Source organism: Delphinapterus leucas, chromosome 3, assembly GCF_059928025.1.
Source record: "Delphinapterus leucas isolate spDelLeu-1000000601 "Yukka" chromosome 3, BTC_Dleu_Yukka2, whole genome shotgun sequence".
Classification (NCBI taxonomy): Eukaryota; Metazoa; Chordata; class Mammalia; order Artiodactyla; family Monodontidae; genus Delphinapterus; species Delphinapterus leucas.
Genome location: NC_143131.1, coordinates 151,381,610 through 151,397,506, shown reverse-complemented (window position 1 = coordinate 151,397,506; position 15,897 = coordinate 151,381,610). Strand labels below are relative to the sequence as shown.

The window sequence follows — 15,897 nt, the reverse complement described above, 5'->3', positions numbered from 1 at the left end:
CTGAGCACTTTCTGTTTGCCAGGCACCAAATTTAGCCCTGCGTATGCACTATATCATGTAGTTCTCACACTCAGGTGGGAGACATTATCATCATCCCCAATTTTCAGATAAAGACGCTGAGGTGTTGGAAAGGTAAGAAAGTTGACCCACAGCAAGAGATGGAGCCGGAGTGTTCAAACCCTTCTCTCTGACCTCAAGAACCCTTAAATATTAGCATACTACTACATCCTGGTAAGAAAATCTGCTTCCAGCCACTCTGGTGAGAGTAGAAATGATTCTCAGTCCCCACATTCCTCTATTGCCCATGCCACCCTAGCCTCAGGACTAGAGGGGAAAGGAAGTGATCTCTTCAAAGAGCAGCCAAAGGGAACCTACTCCCTTCTGCCTTTTCGTAATCAACTAACCAATATTTTATTTCCTTCTTAAGAGTCCCCACATGTTCCTTTTGGTACTTAGCTTGGCCTTTTGGAATTCTGACATTCTGTACATGACTCATCCACTGTATTTCATGTTAATTTATTGAGGTCAAGTATAGGGTCTTACTCATCCTGAAGTCCAGTTATCCCGTCACATCTAACTCTGTTCTTTTCTTCTTGTAGGACATCTGCAGGTATTTATTTGAATTTTGTTGAATTGTTCTCATCAATAGTACATTAAAAGTTATACAGAAAGTGCTTTCTTATAAGGAAAACCATCTAAATAGATTTCTAGCTCTTTACTTTTTATAGCACTATTGTAGAATTATAGATCTCCAGGTAATATTTTTTAGATTGAGTTCTTCATATCATCTTATTTTTACATATAATGATAAATCTGAATTTTCTCTATCAAAGCTCCGAGACTTCACTGGCTTGTAACTTAGCTTGTTGATTATGTGTTGTTGACTTTTCCATTTACAATGATATTTGATCCTGGTAAGGATGGGGCTGGGTGGGAAGGTACATCTTAGGGCCATAAATTGGTTTTGCAGAGAACTAACATAAAGATCTAAAGTCTCATCATATTTCTGCAGAACTCATGAATCATTTTATTATAATTCCATTCATTCAGGGAGTATAAAACCATTTTCAAATTGTTATTCCTAATTTGTTCATCTTCTCTTCCTTAGTCTTAGTGAGAAGAGAGCAGGCTGAATGGAAGAAAGTCATTATGACCACTGGGGCCACTAGGGTGGGCATCAGTCCCAGAGTTTTGTTATCATCTCTCCGCTATTAATATTGGCTAATGTCTTGAGTGCTTACTTGGTGCCAATTACTTAGCCGACCATGGCAAATGGATTGTGTCATTTCATCCCCTGATAGTCATACAATTAATGTATGTATTATTATGATATCCCATAATGCATACATGGAACAGAGCCTCAGAAGTGGTTATTTGCTCACAAAAATATGGTAGATGTGGAATTTGGACTCAGGTCTGATAGACTCCTAAATCACTCCTAGTGATTTTTACCACTAAATTAAAGTTGTATACCTCTGGAGAGTAGATAGTTTCTAAAATTTCCTCAGCTCTAACGTTTTATAATTAATTTTTTGTCTGATGGCAAGCTTAACAGTTAAGATGGGTAGGAAGGAATGCCAGCCTGTTGAATGGAATTTCCCTGAAATAAGCCTGTTTTATGACACCAGTTCACTCATTCATTCACTCAGCATGGTTTGAAATGTTTGCTCTGAGCAAAGGCATTTTAGGCATCACAGTGGAGTGAGCGCCCCTTCCATAGACTCTCCTGCAGCACTCAGAGAAGTGTTGGACTGGTTTGCCTGTTATGGAATGGGGCTTGGTGATAGAAGCCTGGTTTGTCCTCCACTGATAAAACTAAGACATACTCATATGAGTTTATAGGCATCTTGAAGCCGTGGGATAGTAACACACATGAATCTTACCATTTTTGCCTGGGATTAATGATATAAAGGCTTTGGATTTGGGTATGGAAAATGGGTGCAATTATGGGCGTGTTGGTTCTACATATATATGGACATCACGTGTCATCAGCCTGCAGCTACCTGCCATTCCTCACTACTCCTTCTTTTCACAAACCAAACAAGTACCTTCTTATCTGTCCTGTGGATAAGCTCTTGACAGTGGCACTAGGACCTCCCTGAATAAGTACATCATTGGCTAAACCAGTGGTTTCTCAGATATGCTCATTGAACAACCCTTAAGGTGGATTGACATTCCACTGCCTAGAATAGAATATGGTGTTCTTTAGAAATCGGGGGGAAAAAATAGGCCACCAGATGTACTTTCTTTAATTTAAATTGTTTATATATATATATATATATGAACAATTGTTATATATGTGTATGTATACTTGTTCATATATATGAATGATTTAAAATTGAAGAGATATATATATACACACACACACATATATATATGTATATTTAAATTTTGGCTTGTGTTAGCAAGTAGTAAATTAAATTATTAGCAGATCCATACTGCAGGGAAATAACCAATCAGATTTCATTCAGTAGCTTGCTTTTTTGTAGATTTATGGTTGTGATTTTATATCTGCAGGTATGTTTGCTGAAGAAAATATTTCTACCACTTTACACAAAATTACATTCATTTAATACCAATGCGGCATGTCTCAAATGTCTTAATACAGTTTTAATCTTGAATCCCATCAGAAGTATGAAATTAGAAACGTACCCCCAAATCATTTGAAGATAAATTACTTTCATTTCCCTTATACTTTTGAGACTTTTGAAAAATAAGTATTTAGTTGTACTTATCTGTTTCTGTCTCTCTAAGGATAGCAAACACTGAAACACAATTCTTTTTAAAAGTCAGTATTAAAAATATATTGTCCAAGATGATCAAAACTAAGGAAGTGGCAAAGAAATTCAAAAATTTAAACTTTCAAAGGGTGCTTTTTTTGTGAATGTGTAGTACTTGTTCTTCTGAAGGAATTAATCTTTTTAAAAATTTAATTAACTTATTTTTTATTGAAGTATACTTGGTTTACAGCGTTGTGTAATTACTGCTGTACAGCAAAGTGACTCTGTTATACATATGTATATACATTCTTTTTCATATTCTTTTCCATTATGGTTTATCACAGGATATTGAATATAGTTCCCTGTGCTATATAGTAGGACCTTGTTGTTTAGCCAATCTATATATACCAGTTTGCATCTGCTAATCCCAAACTCCCAGTTCATCCCTCTCCCACCTGCTTCCCCCTTGACAGCCACCAGTCTATTCTCTATGTCTCTGATTCTGTTCCTGTTTCATAGATAGGTTCATTTGTGTCATATTTTAGATTCCACATATAAGTGGTATCATGGTATTTGTCTTTCTCTTTCTGACTTACTTTGCTTAGTATGATAATCTCTAGTTGCATCCATGTTGCTGCTGCAAATGGCATTATTTCATTCTTTTTTTATGGCTGAGTAGTATTTCATTGTATATATGTACCACATCGTCTTTATCCATTCATATGTTGATGGACATTTAGGTTGTTTCCATGTCTTGGCTATTGTGAATATTGCTGCTGTGAAGATCAGGGTGAATGTGTCTTTTTGAATTATAGTTTGGTCTGGATATATGCCCAGGAGTGGGATTGCTGGATCATATGGTGGGTCTATTTTTAGTTTTCTGAGGAACCTCCATACTGTTTTCCACAGTGGCTGCACCAACTTACATTCCCACCAACAGTGTTGTAGGAGGGTTCCCTTTTCTCCACACCCTCTCCAGCATATGTTATTTGTAGACTTTTTAATGATGGCCATTCTGACTGGTGTGAGGTGGTACCTCATGGTAGTTTTGATTTGCATTTCTTTAATAATTGGCAGTGTTGAGCATCTTTTCATGTGCCTATTGGCCATCTGTATTTCTTCTTTGGAGAAATGTCTCTTTAAGTCTTCTGCCTATTTTTTTGATTGGGTTGTTTGCTTTTATTGTCATCAAGTTGTATGAGCTGTTTGTATATTTTGGAAATTAAGCCCTTGCTGGTCGCAATCATTTGCAAATATTTTCTCCCATTCTGTAGGTTGTCTTTTCATTTTGTTTATGGTTTCCTTTGCTGTGCAAAAGCTTGTAAGTTTGATTCAGTCCCCTTTGTTTATTTTCATTTTGATTTCTATTGTCTTGGGAGACTGACCTAAGAAAACATTGGTATGATTTATGTCAGAGAATATTTTGCCTGTGTTCTCTTCTAGAAGTTTTATGGTGTCATGTCTTATGTTTAAGTCTTTAAGACATTTTGAGTTTATTTTCGTGTATGGTGAAAGGATGTGTTCTAACTTCACTGGTTTATATAAGGCTGTCCAACTTTACCAACACCACTTGCGGAAGAGACTGTCTCTTTCCCATTATATATTCTTGCCTCCTTTGTCAAAGATTAATTGTCAAAGATTAACTGAGGTGTGTGGGTTTATTTCTGGGCTCTGTATTCTGTTCCATTGATCCATATGTCTGTTTTTGTGCCAATACCACGCTGTTTTGATTACTGTGACTTTGGAGTACTGTCTGAGTCTGGGGTGGCTATGCCTCCAACCTTGTTCTTTTTCTTCAGGATTGCTTTGGCAATTCTGGGTCTTTTATGGTTCTGTATGAATTTTAGGATTATTTGTTGTAATTGTGTGAAAAATGTCATGGGTAATTTGATAGGGATCGCATTAAATCTGTAGATTGCTTTGGGTAGTATGAGCATTTTAACAATATTAATTCCTCCAACCCAAGAACATGAGATGTCTTTCCATTTGTTTGAATCATCTTCACTTTCCTTTATTAATGTCTTACAGTTCTCAGCGTATAAGTCTTTTGCCTTCTTGGTGAGGTTTATTCCTAAGTATTTTATTTTTGGGGTTGTGATTTTAAAAGGCATTGTTTTTTTACATTCCCTTTCCGATATTTCATTGTTGGTATAAAGAAATGCAACCAATTTCTGTATGTTAATCTTGTATTCTGCTACCTTGCTGAATTCGTTTATCAGTTGTAGTAGTTTTCATGTAGAGTCTTTAGGGTTTTCTATATATAGTATCATATCATCTGCATCTAATGACAATTTTACCTCTTCCCGAAGGAATTAATCTTGAAGTTCTACTAAGACTTTTGGGATACCTGTTTTAATGAGCCACTACTTCCTGCCTGAGATTGCACTATGCGCCAGAGATTCTAGAATTAGCATACTAAAACTAATAATGCAAACAACAACAACAGATCTTCACAAACCTTCCTTGCAAGGAAGTAAAGTCCACTGGAAAAACAGACAAGTGAAACACACATTCAAAATGGCAGTGATTCTCAAACATTTATGTGCTGAAAAATCATGACAAGCATGATAACCAGAGCAATTACTAGACCCCTTCTCCAGCTGGTCAGGTGTAAGTCCTGTATCTGTATTTTTGGTGAATGCCTCCAGGAGAGTCTGAGACAGATGTTCTCAGTTGTCGTCAACCTTTAGTGTGCATCAGATTTGCCTGAGAATATTGTTAAAACACAGATTGCAGGGCTCCAGTGCCAGAGTTCTAACCAGTTCCCAGGTGTGGCTGATATTGCTGGCCCAGGGACCACATTTTGAGAACCACCTTTCAAAACTCTGCAGTATGCAGTTGTGTGTGTTGTGAATGCAGTATGCGGTTGTGTGTGTTGTGAATGAGACGGGCCCAGAGAACCAAAGGAGGGCAAAGGGACTGCCCTAAATTAGTCAAAGGTAGCAATAGCAGCTAGAATTGATTGACCCAAGAAAAAATTATAAGAACTTTACCTGCATTTGCTCATTTAATCCTTTCAGTAAGGTACATAGGTGCTACTTAGTGTTCCTCTTTTACAGGGGTGTCCAGAGAAGGTAACTACTTTGCCCACGTCCTAAACTGGTAAGTAACAGATTAAGAATTCAAGTCTAGGAAGTGTGATTCCAGAGCCCACACCTCTACCCTTTCTGCATGTAGAGAGGAGTAAAGGGTTGTCAGTGAAGCCTTCCTGGGGGCCCTGGCCTCTGAGTGTAGATAGAAGGATGAGTGGACATAAAGATCATTATTTGTGTGTGGTGGGGGTCGGGGAGGAAGTATGAGGGCTTCCAGAAGAGCCCGCCCTCCCCATACATCTGCTATAAGCAAGTCTGATGATCAGGAGTCCGGAACATGAGTATGACTATGGGATACTGAGAAGGGTTCTAGAACCCTGAGGTTAGAGTTCTGGATCAGTTAGTAGGTAACAGAAAGTGAATGAGTGATTTACCTTACTTTCCACGGGTAGCAGGAAGTTTGGAGATAGTCCCTCTAGCGTTAGTCCAGCTGCTGAAGGGCATCACCAGGGGACTGGGTTGCTTCGCTCTTCCAGCTTCCACATCTCTAGCACGTCCACATAGCTTCAAAGTGACCCCAGAATCTCCAATAGTGTTCCAACAATTTGGGCAGGAAGAAAGAAAAGGAAAAAAAAAAGAAATTAAGTAAGAAAAAAAAGGCAGTGTCTAACTCAGAGAGCAAATTTTTTACCACAGATGGTCAGCAGACTTGCACTTAGATCTCATCAGCTCGGATTCTAAACTGGCCACCTTAGCCTTAAGGATAATGGGGTCTCCTAAACCAGGGCTCTGATAGTAAGGAATAAGGAGAGAGTGGTACTGATTAGCAGTGCCTGCTGTCCCAAACAAATATTATCCCCAAACTATTTTTTTTTATCCTATATTTTACTTTAAAGAATGGAGGGGAAACATTATGTATCTGTAAATAGCCTTTTAGAAAGGGTACAATTATATAGTTATACAACCCCCTGGAGGGCTCCTTTCTTCTAAAATCTCTTTAAAAACTGTTCAAGGTTAAGGACATTTTTATCTTAATTTAGTAACTTGCTGTCGATTATCTTGGAATGACATCCTCTCTCTGCAGATGTTCTGTCAGGCTTTAGAAAATTCTAGAAGTGGACAGAGAAGTGTTATGGTACATGTATTTGCAATATGCACGTCTTTGAAATGAAATCCATTTAGGGACCAAAAGGCATTTCACGTCTTTGCTATACATTTTCACATATTTGCCTTTCCAGAATTCCTTTGAGCAAATCTGTTAGATGTAACCCATCCGTTTCTCCCATCTGAATTCTTTATTACTAAACGTTCTTCAGTATGCTCTCACTCCCCTCTGTCAAAGGCGTTTCTCTGGGTCCTCACCCTTCTCATCTCATATGTGAATGCGTATCTTAAACTGAAGCAACAGTCTGCTATGACTTCTCCATAACTTGAAGAACCTGTCTTTGTGGGAAAAAAAGTAGACTTACTAACTTAAAAGGTAAAATGTGCGCAGTGTTTCTGAGAATTAAAAACTAAGATAAAAACATAAGCAATGGAAAAAACTTACAGTGGATCCTTTTCAAAGACTTTATTTTACAGAGAAGGCAACTGAGGTTTAAAGAAAAAATGCGTTAGTTAAACACTAAATAATAAACCTTAAACCTCAGTGGAGCAACACATGGACAGTTCATTTCTCACTCACTCAGGAGTGTAGTATGGACTTTGGTGGTCTGAGGGTCAGTTTTCTGCTCAGTTATTCAGGGACCCACCACCTTCATCAAGTGGCTCTACGTTTGTCCTAAAAAGGAAAGGAGAGAGGAAGCTGCAAGCTACAATTATCAACTCGTTATCCTTCAGACATAAACTCTTCAGGTCACCTCTGGTCACATTCTTTGGGATAGAACCATACCCAGATGCAAGCGGAGATGGAGAATGTTGTTCCTATCTTGGTCCTAGTGATGCCTCTACAGGCTGGAGGAGCTAATTAAAGTGTAGTCAACAGCTCGTTGTTTCTGCCACAATGAGTGATTAGCCTAAGACTGTGGATTAATTATGTGTGTGTGTCACATATACATATAATACACACAAACATATATACGTGTGTGTATATATACATTTTTTAGCATGAGTTGACACAGGGGGCTTCTGCCGTATCAAAAGAGTACAAACTGCCTCTTGTTGCTTTTTCTTAATTGAAGTTGACTACTACTATCTATTTCCCTTCATTTTGCTACCTCCCCCCCACCTTTCAGTATTATATGAAAATTCTGAAAGAAATAATTTCAAAGTTTCCAGTGCTTTTAAAGGTAATAGAATACTCAGACCTTAACAATTTTCCTGTGTGAAACTTTTGCCAGACTAAAATAGTTAACTTATGAAAAGTAAATTTAGATTGATACAAAAGAGAAAATAAGCTGATTTTTTTTTTTTTACACAAATGCCCTGAGCCAGGGTGGAAAATAAATGGAAAACTGGAGGAATTTAGATCCTTTTATTGTAAATTTAAATATTTTTAATTGTAAAAATAATACAGGCTCATTGCAGAAACTCCAAAATTGAAAGGATTTAAAGAAAAAAGGAAAAATAACTCAAAATCCCATTTCTGATAAATCATCTCTGTAACATTTTTGAGGGTATCTTTTGAAACTTTTTTGTGACGGGGTGCATATAAATACAATGCAAGTATAAAATACCTTTAATTATTATATCCAACTACAAAACAGTTCTATGACATTTTTATTTAGTAATATAAGTATGATTACTCATCACCTAATAAAAATCTGCAGCATCATTTTTAATGGTTGAACAGCATTCTATTATTTATTTAACCAGTCCCTACTGTTCAGCATTTAGATTATTCCTGTTTTGCTTTGCTAAACAATGAGACAAGCATCCTTGTTCATATGTCTTTGAGCATTTGTTTATTTCCTTAGAATGGACTTCTAGAACTTGAATGGCTGGTTGTCAGTTCTGGTACATACTGACGTATTGTCTTCCAGAAAGGTTACCGTGCTTTTTATTTCTACCAGGAATTTAACATCCAGTGTGGTTTCTTACACACACTCATCAGTACCAGTATTATCAATATCAATACCAGTATTATCACGTTTTTTAAAACTTTGTCATTCTAGTCAGTAAAATATGACACCTGAATTATTTTATTTGTATTTCTTTGATTAATAATAGCAAGGTTGAACATATTTTCCTATCTTAATTGGCTGTTAATACTTTTTAGTTTGTGACTTTATGACATCCATTTTTCATCGATGTATAACAACCTTTTATATATCAATGTGTTTATTTTGTTTGTTGTAAATGCAATTTTTTTCTCTTCATTTATTAATTTTTATTTTGTGTGTGTTGAACTTCTTTAATACTGTCAAGTCTATTCAAAAACCCTTTAATGAACACAACAAATGTGGAAAATCAGTCACTCTCCTGCATTTTGTAATCAATGTATTTCCTTTTGGGCAGTATGGAAATGTAAGTTCTTATTTCATCTTATGGTTGGAAAGAATCTATTCCCTCGGAAAGGGATTATAGTCTCCATGATGCAGTAATGGGAGATTTTATAGGGTAGGCAGGGTCTACAGAAGAAAAAACCCTAAATCACACTCCATTGGTGGTTGCCTTATTTATAAAAATGGCATTTGAGGTTGTGTGACTGCCATCAGGTAAGCAAAATTAATTTTTAGCATGAAGTACTCCTATCAGCAAGAACAGCCTAGGATAGGCTAGCGGTAAGAAGTGAGGGGTTATGGGATTGGGGCATAGCCTCTGTTTCCTCCAACGCAGCTGGAAATTTAAACTGTGGGGCTCCTGCTTGATCCAATCAGCCCAGCTAGTATGTGTTGCCAGGTAGGGTGAATAGACTCAGAAGTACAAGAGCTCATCCTTGGTCCCCTCTGGAAATGAGCAGAGAATACTGTGTCAAGCAGAGGTGATCAGTCCATGGTCTGGAGACTTGGATCTCCTCACATAGTCCTTAAAGTCAGGGTGAGACAAAATGCCAATACAAATTATATTGATGACAGTATCAATGAGGTGACATTGAGTCCTTTGACCCAACGTGTGTCTGCAGTGTGCCATCCATTAGTAAATGGGCAAAGCCATTTGACAGATCTATCTGATACAATGAATGAATCTGACACTCATAGTTTGAAAAACTGAAACTGTATCCATTTGTCAAGAACAGTGGCTACTTGTTCTGCTTTATTCCCCCTGGTAGAACTAGGTGACGTTGCAGGCAGTAAGACGTTCGGCATTTCACCCTGGAGTAGCCCCAAAACTGAAGAAGCTGTCTTATCAATAGTTAGCTCCTTGTCACCAAGAATATTAAAGTAGATTTGTATGATTAGCAAATTAAAGAGACTGTAGTGCCTACCACTACTGTATTCACTAAGGCACCCAAGTTATTCTAAAGAAATCCTAATAATACATTAGGACCGTTTTGAATATTTTTATTTGATTAGCCATAATCTTCTAGTTCTAACATCCAACACCATTTTGACCACTGAAACTTGGCCTTCTTTTCTTACAGCCTAGCCCTGTGGTCTTGGGCTAATCACTAACCTGCTTAGAGATACAATTTTCTTCTCTATGAAATAGAAACAATATTATATGCTTTGAAGGGCTGCAGGAAGATGAGCTGTAATGTTTATCAAGTGCCTAGTAAGTAGCCTGGCCCATAATAAATACTTGGCTAATTGTAGATGTTAGTTTCATTTTTAGTTTTATTTCCAAACATTGCTCTTTACTTTTGGAACTGTAAAATTTGTTTTGAGAGTGGAGGACTTGTTGTTTGGATTCCTCCAACACTCTCTGTATATTCTGTACTTCTATCCCTACATCATTTATCTTAATGGAATAAATGATCTTTGGTCTGGTGATTCCAAGGTGACGAGGAGCTAAGCAGATGTTCAGTATACACCTGGAAGTATGGATTTTCATGCCCAGTGCAAATGTGGGAAAGGCATTATTCCCACATTATAAAGGGGGTAAAGACCTCCAACTTGAGGAGACTCTGGGTTGAGAGATGAGAGATTTACAGGTACTGTGTTTATCCTACAGGGTACCACAGGGGCTTTTATGTTCTGTAGCAAGAATTTGCACCTTATACCCTTGTAGTTAGAAGTAAAGCATACCACATAACTAATACCTAGTAAGCATTAGAGTTAGAATAGATACCATTTATTTAACGTTTCCTTTGTGTTAAGCATTTTACAGTTACAACATATGGATGGATACTATATTGTAATGGTTAAGAGTGTAGTTTTTTGAGCTGGATAATCCTGGATTGGAGTCTCATATTTATTACCTCTTTTTTTTTCTGTTTTATTGAGGTATAATTGACAAAATTGTAAGGTAGTCAAAGAGTATATCATGATGATTTGCTATACATATGCGTTGTAAAAGGATCCTTCCCATCACGTTAATTAATACATCTAACAGCTCATGACACCTTTTTGCTTTTTTTCTTTTTTTTGTGAGAACACTTAAGTTCTATTCTCTCCGAAAATGTTAGTTATACAATACTGCAGCTGAAAGTTTGTACCCTTTTACCAGTCTTCCCCTCTTTTCCCCACCCACACCCCAGCCCCTGGCAACCAGTTTTCTACTCTGTTTCTATGAGTGTGGCTTTTTTTCTTTTTAGATTCCATATATAAATGATATCATTCGTATTTATCCTGTCTGGCTTATTTCATCAGCATAATGCACTCCTGTTTCATCTATATTGTCACAAATGAAAGGATCTCCTTCATTTTTTTAAGGCTGAATAATATTCCATTACCTCTTAAATGGGTGACTTTTGGTACATTGTTTACACTTTCTAAGCCTCAGGGTTTCTTTTCTTCTGTAAAAAAAAAAAAATATATATATATATATATATACACAGGTTATTTTCTGATATGTGGAATGTTTGTTGAATAAACAGATAATTAGTTGAGATCATAAATGTGACACTTAGCACTGTATTAACATTTATTAATACTCTCCCTGTTAATTTCTACAATAAATTGTATAATAAGTAACAATAATAATAGTACTACTAGTAGTTTTAGAAAATGCATAGGATGTGCCAGTCATCATATACTGTACTATCCTCCTTCATGTGCACCACAAGTTACATGTGGATATCATCTTCCACATTGTTTCCTTTAAAGAAAATTGAAGCTCAGCAAGATTGAGTAGCTTGCTCCAGATGTGAACTCAGGCCTGAATCACTCCACATATAGGTTCTTAATGACTCCATGTCTTTAATTCCACATCTGCATTTGTTTGTTGTTGTTGTTTTTAACTTTCCAAGCATCTGATGTGAAATTCCTTTCTCTTTGGGGAATTTTCCACTTTGTGGGTCTTGGTGAGAAACAGAGCCTTCCTCTCGTTATACAAGCTGAACATGTCAGATACACTGTTTACTCACATGCTCAGTCTCCCTTACAGATGGAAAACAGTCGGGTGACCTCGGGTTGGCCAACTGCACCCTTCTCTTGGATTTTGAATTACAAATAAATGATGTAAAGAAGCAAGGCCAGCAGTGCTGGGTCAACCTCCTGTTTCCTGTTCCTGCTTGGTAGCAAGGCCAGCTAGGACTTATAACATCACTTTGGCCTGATCCTATAATTGCAATAGCATAGGCTTGGCTTTCGGTTGTTTAGTCTGCTTCTAGTTACTGAGACCTAACCATAAACTTCCAGAAGTTTCCTTTTCTGCTCAAATTAGCCGTATCTGGTTCCTGATGATTACAAATAAGACCTTTCCTGATATACAATGGTGACCTACTTATCCAGGCAGATGTAACATCGTCCTGGCGGGGACAGAGGGCAGGCAAGTTCCTTGAACAGCTGAACAAGAAGAAAAAGACCTAAGAAGGAAGAATTGAAGCCAGTTCTGCTTGTGTTATAATTCTACCCGCAGCTGCCTCTGTTTCACAGACCACATGCTAAGGACCGTGTCCCTTCCCCTGTAACAGACGAGCAAAGTAGACCCAGGCCTTCCAACCCAGAGACCAGCTGAGCTGTACCGTGGACAATCTAGGATGTGAAAGACTTCACTCAGTGTCTTTGTCACTTGACATATTGTTCCTCTCTTTGGGAAGTAGCTTCTTTGTGTGACAAGAATATGCTAAACCAACACTTAAGTGGACAGAGGTGAAAGATGCCAAAATTAGCTACAGAAAAAAAGGTGTAAAGACTTGTATTTTCTGTTATTTGAAGGTGTTAAGACCCCACATAGAATATGAGTCCTTTAAAGGAAAGTTGTGAATGGCCCAGGGAATGTTGAATTTCCATGTGGCCATATGTTCTTGATCGGTCACGATGATGATGATGGTAGCAGCAGTAGCATTTATCAGTGTTTCCTGGGTGAGAGGCACTTTATCCTAATGACCTTTTATCCCCATGACGACCCTATGAAGTAGGAAATACTGTTTCAGCATCTTCAGAGTTTTTCTTTCTTTTTTTTTTTTTTTAATCAGGAATTTACCCTAGATCACAGTTGGGTGGTAGAACGACCAGAACTGGACACTAGCCTTTCCTGAATTCCCAGAGTGTGATCTTAGCAGTTGTATTGCCTGATGCAGAGCCATGTAAATGTTGCCAAAGCAATGAAACGTGTACCTATTTCTAAGAGATTCTAACTCAGAAGCTCTGGGGTTTAAGTGCAGAGCAGTTGAGTGTGATTGTCTTTACAGACAGTAGATAACTTAAGAGAAGTTGTTTAAAAGTATATTTGCATATTGCACTACACTCTCATGTCTGTGATTGGTTAGCTATTGAGTAACTAACACAAATCCCAATCCCATCTCTAATCTCATTCATCTCTTGTATATTTGACCTAATTGAGGCAGTATTTTTTTTGTTCTTTCCCACAAACACACATCGAACATCCAAAACATGCTTACCATTTGTGAGCATATTCTCTTAGTTATTTAGGAGTTGAGTAAGAGTGAGAGAGAAGGGCTTCCCTGGTGGCGCAGTGGTTGAGTGTTCTGCCTGCCGATGCAGGGGACGCGGGTTCGTGCCCCAGTCCGGGAAGATCCCACATGCCGCGGAGCGGCTGGGCCCGTGAGCCGTGGCCGCTGAGCTTGCGCGTCCGGAGCCTGTGCTCCGCAACGGGAGAGGCCACAACAGTGAGAGGCCCGCGTACCGCAAAAAAAAAAAAGAGTGAGAGAGAAAAAGACACATAAATATGAAATACGGTCATCATTTTTTTAATATCCTTTATGTTGTTAATCCCTCTTAGCATTTACTGCCATTCACTCATTTGTATTATTTGGGGTATAGCAGTTTATTCACACAGCATTTTTACATATGGCTTATCATTTGTATTCTATTTTAATAACACTAATAATTATAGACTATTGACAAACTCATCAGACCCTACATATTCATTTCAAAATCATGAAAATAAGGTGGAAAATGAGGTGTAAAGTGGAAAATCTATGTGTACGTTTTCATTGGTGGAATGAGGAGCTACCTGAATATCACTCCTTTAGCTTTTCCTTCACTTTTTCCTCCATGCATAGGAGTCACTTCCATTAGGTAAACAGTAGTCTTGAGGGCAAACCTCAGAAGTAGAAACTGGAGAACTTTTCAGTTATGGTAAAATCAAACATATTTTTCTTCAGTAGTGAAAAAAAATTCTTCATGAGAAGTTCAACCACCGTGAGTTCCATGGTGAAAAACTTTCCCCTTATAGATGCAACTTCCCCCAGAATTCTGAGAAATGTCGGTAGTAGAGAGGGGTGTTGCATACACCTGTTTCATTTCCCTCTGACTTTTCCTTCTCCTTTCTCTATTGACATTAAAATCTATAGTGAAAGCACATAGTAAGCAGTCTAGGACAAAATCTAGAATTATTCTTATGTGATCAAATGTACTAAAATAACAAAAGCAAATCTTATTTCTAGCTAATAAAATAGCATTCCTTATATGATGTCATATTATGGTAGAAAAGAAATATATGCGTCTATTTTCTTCTATATTAAAACTGCTAAGGAGTGGGGACCCATGAACTAAATCAATTGTTTTGGGTTCAAGTTGTAGTTTTTAGTAGCCATCCTTCTTAGCAAGTTTTCAGAAGCAAATGTAGTTCGTTTACTATCACCACTAAATGTGCAATTGTGTAGATTTGTGGAAAAAAGTATTATCAAATACATATACTTTAAAATGATTTGTGTAAATTTATCTATTCATATTATTATTCTCCCCAAGTAAATCAAAATCTATATACTGTGTTTTTCTTCTATAGCTTAAAAGGGGAATGTATGTTGAAACTTATTCAAATATTTATTAGGTGTCTACTAAGTGCCAGGCACTCTACTAGGCAGTAGAGCTGTTGTATTAGAGGTGGAAAATGTCCTTGACCTCCAGAACTGATACTCTTGTAAGAGAAATACTGGGTCAAACTAAGTCAACAGTTTCTTTGCTACAGAGCTTTTTACCAGTCTTGTGAATTATGAGTCTCTGATAAGGAGATGTAGTGGACAACAGATCCCAAATTTATTTGAAATCTTTTCCTTCATGGACTGTCTCATAGGATTTATGATCCACTGAACACACTTGAGACACACTAGTTAGTATTCTGCAGTGGTTAGTTAATTGTTTTCTATTAAACAACTATATACTGAATCCATGATATTATTATCTGGATTTTTTGGAGGATACAATGATGTACATGGCCACTGTGATGATAAGGGGGTCCAGTTTAGTTAAGAAGAGAAACAAACCACAGGAGTTATAACTTAACGTAACAAAAAAATACACACACATATACATATATTTATATGTAAATTACTATTTATATAGTATACAATGTCTTCTGAAGAAGATAGAGTTGTTTGTAACTTGGGATCTCACAGGAGGTTTCACAGAGAAGGTAGACCCTGAGCTGGGCAGAATTTCAGTAAGTTAATTTGGTTCTGACCGTACGATAAAATCAGGTATTTGCACTGGTCAATCTGACCTTGATGGAACAGCATTCCATTTGCAGGGAATAGTGTGATCAAACATGCAGTGGTAGAGATTGCCAGATTGTAATATTCCAGTGCCTGGAAAGTGTTGGAACATCTGCTTTCTCCACGGTCTAGAAAAGTGAATCTCAAGTGAAATGGACGTATAATGGAGGCCAGTGCTCTTTGCTTTGTACACTGCTTTGATTCT

At 37.4% G+C, this 15,897-nt stretch overlaps 1 long non-coding RNA gene across 1 annotated transcript in view; it reads left to right on the top strand.

Moving 5' to 3' along the window:
• The window catches only part of LOC149749751 (uncharacterized), a 180,421-nt gene that overhangs the window by 8,377 nt on the left and 156,147 nt on the right, over positions 1-15,897 (top strand). Inside the window, exon 4 of the long non-coding RNA XR_016392505.1 lies at positions 5,780-5,822. This is a non-coding gene — a long non-coding RNA (uncharacterized LOC149749751). The remainder of the gene's footprint in view (positions 1-5,779; positions 5,823-15,897) is intronic.